This window comes from Arachis stenosperma, chromosome 10 (assembly GCF_014773155.1).
Source record: "Arachis stenosperma cultivar V10309 chromosome 10, arast.V10309.gnm1.PFL2, whole genome shotgun sequence".
In the NCBI taxonomy this organism is placed as follows: Eukaryota; Viridiplantae; Streptophyta; class Magnoliopsida; order Fabales; family Fabaceae; genus Arachis; species Arachis stenosperma.
This window is the reverse complement of record NC_080386.1, coordinates 106,925,462-106,930,682: the sequence shown is the minus strand read 5'-3', so window position 1 is coordinate 106,930,682 and position 5,221 is coordinate 106,925,462. Positions and strand designations below refer to the sequence as shown.

At 40.3% G+C, this 5,221-nt stretch overlaps 1 non-coding gene across 1 annotated transcript; it reads right to left on the bottom strand.

The window, feature by feature from the left end:
* Nucleotides 1-962: 962 nt before the first annotated feature.
* Nucleotides 963-1,070, bottom strand: LOC130958632 (small nucleolar RNA R71). The gene has a single exon (XR_009077745.1). It is a non-coding gene; the product is annotated as a small nucleolar RNA R71 (small nucleolar RNA).
* Between the last annotated feature and the right edge of the window lie 4,151 nt (nucleotides 1,071-5,221).

The window sequence follows — 5,221 nt, the reverse complement described above, 5'->3', positions numbered from 1 at the left end:
TTTTTAAAATTGTTTTCAAATCATATCTTCTCAATCACATCTTTTTTAAAACCAATCATATCTTCTTAACCACATCTTTTTCAAAATAGTTTTCAATCAAATCTTTTTTATTTCTAATTTAAAAATCTTTTTCAAAAATCACTTGATTTCTTTTTCACTCTTATTTTCGAAAATCAATTAAGTGTTTTTCAAAATGTTTTCAAAATCTTTTACTTAATTTTCAAAAATTACTTCCCTTCTTCTCACATCCTTCTACTTTTGGACTAACACTATCCCTTAATGCAAAATTCGAACTCCATCTTCTTTGATAAGTTCGAATTTTCTACCTCTGTCTTCCATTTTTCTTCCTCTGACACTTCAAGGAATCTCTATACTGTGACATAGAGGATTCCATATTTTCTTGTTCTCTTCTCTTTCATATGAGCAGGAACAAAGACAAAGGCATTCTTGTTGAAGCTGACCCTGAATCTGAAAGGACCTTGAAGCGAAAGCTAAGAGAAGCTAAGACTCAACTCTCTGTTGAGGACCTGACCGAATTCTTCAAGGAAGAAGAACCCATGGCAGCTGAAAACAACAACAATGCCAACAATGCAAGGAAGGTGCTGGGTGACTTTACTGCACCTACTCCCAATTTCTATGGGAGACGCATCTCTATCCCTGCCATTGGAGCAAACAACTTTGAGCTTAAGCCTCAGTTAGTTTCTCTAATGCAACAGAATTGCAAGTTCCATGGACTTCCAATGGAAGATCCTCATCAGTTTTTAGCTGAATTCTTGCAAATCTGTGACACTGTCAAGACTAATGGGGTTGACCCTGAGGTCTACAGACTTATGCTATTCCCTTTTGCTGTAAGAGACAGAGCTAGGACATGGTTGGAATCTCAACCTAAAGAAAGCCTGGACTCATGGGAAAAGCTAGTCAATGCCTTCTTGGCAAAGTTCTTTCCACCTCAAAAATTGAGTAAGCTTAGAGTGGAAGTCCAAACCTTCAGACAGAAGGATGGAGAATCCCTCTATGAAGCTTGGGAAAGATACAAACAATTGATCAGAAAATGTCCCTCAGACATGCTTTCTGAATGGAGCATCATAGGTATTTTCTATGATGATCTCTCTGAACTATCTAAGATGTCCTTGGATAGCTCTGCTGGAGGATCTCTTCATCTGAAGAAGACGCCTACAGAGGCTCAAGAGCTAATTGAAATGGTTGCAAATAACCAATTCATGTACACTTCTGAAAGGAATCCTGTGAACAATGGGACTAATCAGAAGAAAGGAGTTCTTGAGATTGACACTCTGAACGCCATTTTGGCTCAGAATAAAATATTGACTCAACAAGTCAATTTGATTTCTCAAAGTCTGTCTGGAATGCAAAATGCACCAAGCAGTACTAAGGATGCTTCATCTGAGGAAGAAGCCTATGATCCTGAGAACCCTTCAATGGAAGAGGTGAATTACCTAGGAGAACCCTATGGAAACACCTATAATTCTTCATGGAGAAATCACCCAAATTTCTCATGGAAGAATCAAGAGAGACCTCAACAAGGTTTCAATAACAATAATGGTGGAAGAAACAGGTTTAGCAATAGCAAGCCTTTTCCATCATCTTCTCAGCAACAGACAGAGAGTTCTAAGCAGAATACTTCTGACTTAGCAACAATGGTCTCTGATCTAATCAAAACCACTCAAAGTTTCATGAATGAAACAAGGTCCTCCATCAGAAATTTGGAAGGACAAGTGGGACAGCTGAGCAAGAAAATTACTGAACTCCCTCCTAGTACTCTTCCAAGTAATACAGAAGAAAATCCAAAAGGAGAGTGCAAAGCCATAAACATGGCCGAATATGGAGAGGAAAGAGAGGAGGAGGACGCCACTGAGGAAGACCTCAGTGGGCGTGTACCAATCTCCTCTGAGTTCCTCAATGAGGAACCATGGGAATCTGAGGCTCAAATTGAGACCATAGAGATTTCATTGGACTTACTTCTGCCATTCATGAGCTCTGATGAGTATTCATCCTCTGAAGAGGATGAGTATGTCACTGAAGAGCAAGTTGCTAAATACCTTGGAGCAATCATGAAGCTAAATGACAAGTTATTTGGAAATGAGACTTGGGAGGAAGAACCACCTTTGCTCACCAAAGAACTGGATGACTTGTCTAGGCAGAAACTGCCTCTAAAGAGGCAAGATCCTGGGAAGTTTTCTATACCTTGTACCATAGGCACCATGACCTTCAAAAAGGCCTTGTGTGACTTAGGGTCAAGTGTAAACCTCATGCTCCTCTCTGTAATGGAGAAGCTAGGGATCTTTGAGGTGCAAGCTGCAAGAATCTCATTAGAGATGGCAGACAATTCAAGAAAACTAGCTCATGGACTTGTAGAGAATGTTTTGGTGAAGATTGAAGACCATTACATCCCTACTGATTTCATAGTCCTAGAGACTGGGAAGTGCATGGATGAATCCATCATCCTTGGCAGACCCTTCCTAGCCACAGCAAAGGCTGTGATTGATGTTGATGGAGGTGAACTGATCATTCAAGTGAATGAAAAATCCTTGGTGTTTAAGGCTTAAGGATATCCCTCTGTCACCATGGAGAGGAAGCTTGAAGAGCTTCCCTCAAATCAGAGACAAATAGAGCCCCCACAGTCAAACTCTAAGTTTGGTGTTGGGAGGCCACAACCAAACTCTAAGTTTGGTGTTGAACCCCCACATTCAAACTCTAAGTTTGGTGTTGGGAGGTTCCAACATTGTTCTGAGTATTTCTGAGGCTCCATGAGAGTCCTCTGTCAAGCTAATGACATTAAAGAAGCGCTTGTTGGGAGGCAACCCAATGTTTTATAGTTAACTATTTCCTTTTGTTATTTTATCTTTTTTGTAGGTTGATGATCATAAGAAGTCACAAAAATAATGAAAAAAGCAAAAACAGAATGAAAAATAGGAAGAAAAACAGCACACCCTGGAGGAAGATGCTGCTGGCGTTTAAACGCCAGTAAGCCTAGCAGTTGGGCGTTTAACGCCCAGTCTGGCACCATTCTGGGCGTTTAACGCCAGAAAGGGGCACCAGACTGGCGTTAAATGCCAGGAAAGGGCTAGAACCTGGCGTTAAACGCCAGAAATGGGCACCAGCCCGGCGTTTAACGCCAGAAATGGCTCAAAACGTGGATTTTGATGCCATTTGGTGCAGGGATGACTTTTCCTTGACACCTAAGGATCTGTGGACCCCACAGGATCCCCATAAACCCCACCACTCTTTCTCTTCTTCTTCACCCATTCACCAATCACCTCAACATCTCTTTCTCTTCACCACTCACATCCATCCTTCATAAACCACTACTTCTTCCCCTTCTGGCCGAACCACAAAGCCATTTCCCTCTCCTCCATTTCTTCTTCTTCTACTCTCTTCTTTCTTCTTTTGCTCGAGGACGAGCAAACCTTTTAAGTTTGGTGTGGTAAAAGCATTGCTTTTTGTTTTTCCATAACCATTTATGGCATCCAAAGCCGGTTCAACTGAGAAGGCATGACCTCAAGCCCATCACTAAGAAAAGGATGGAGCAAACAAGAGACCCCTCTCATCATGAGATCCCTGAGATACCTCAAGGGATGCACTTTCCTCCACAAGACTATTTGGGAGCAACTAAACACCTCCCAAGGAGAGTTGAGTTCCAACATGGGACAACTAAGGGTGGAGCACCAAGAACATACTCATCCTCCTCCATGAAATTAGAGAAGATTAAAGAATCATGAGAGAGGAGCAACAAAGACAAGGAAGAGACATTGAGGAGCTCAAGCACTCCATAGGACCTTCAAGAGGAAGGAAGAGCCGCCATCACTAAGGTGGACCCGTTCCTTGATTTCCTTGTTCTTTATTCTTCTGTTTTTCGAATTTTTATGCTTATGTTTATCCATGTCTGTGTCTTATAATCATTAGTGTCTTAGTGTCTATGCCTTAAAGCTATGAATATGAATCCATCACCTTTCTTAAATGAAAACTGTTTTTATCACAAAAGAACAAGAAGTACAGGATTTCAAACTCATCTTTAAAACTAGCTTATTTAGTTTGATGTGGTGGCAATACTTTTGTTTTCTGAATGTATGCTTGAACAGTGCATATGTCTTTTGAATTTGTTGTTCATGAATGTTAAAATTGTTGGCTCTTGAAAGAATGATGAAAAAGGAGACATGTTACTGAGGATCTGAAAAATCATAAAAATGATTCTTGAAGCAAGAAAAAGCAGTGAATACAAAAAAAAAAGAGAAGCAGAAAAACGAAAAAAAAGGGGGAGAAAGAAAAAGAAAGAAAAAGAAAGAAATAAAGTTGTGATCCAAGGCAATAAGAGTGTGCTTAAGAACCCTGGACACCTCTAATTGGGGACTTTAGCAAAGTTGAGTCACAATCTGAAAAGGTTCACCCAATTATGTGTCTGTGGCATGTATGTATCCGGTGGTAATACTGGAAGACAGAGTGCTTTGGGCCACGGCCAAGACTCAATAAGTAGCTGTGTTCAAGAATCATCATACTTAACTAGGAGAATCAATAACACTATCTGGATTCGGAGTTCCTAAAGAAGCCAATCATTCTGAATTTCAAAGGATAAAGTGAGATGCCAAAACTGTTCGGAGGCAAAAAGCTACTAGTCCCGCTCATCTAATTTGGAGCTTAGTTTCATTGATAATTTGGAGTCTATAGTATATTCTCTTCTTTTTATCTTATTTGATTTTCAGTTGCTTGGGGACAAGCAACAATTTAAGTTTGGTGTTGTGATGAGCGGATAATTTGTATACTTTTTGGCATTGTTTTTAGTATGTTTTTAGTAGTTTGAGTTGAGTTTTTAGTATATTTTTATTAGTTTTTAGTTAAAATTCACTTTTCTGGACTTTACTATGAGTTTGTGTGTTTTTCTGTGATTTCAGGTATTTTCTGGCTGAAATTGAGGGACCTGAGCAAAAATCTGATTCAGAGACTGAAAAGGACTGCAGATGCTGTTGGATTCTGACCTCCCTGCACTCGAAGTGGATTTTCTGGAGCTACAGAAGCCCAATTGGCGCGCTCTCAATGGCGTTGGAAAGTAGACATCCTGGGCTTTCCAGCAATATATGATAGTCCATACTTTGCCCAAGATTTGATGGCCCAAACCGGCGTTCAAAGTCACCTACAGAAATCCCAGCGTTAAACGCCGGAACTGGCACCTAAATGGGAGTTAAACGCCCAAACTGGCACCAAAATGGGA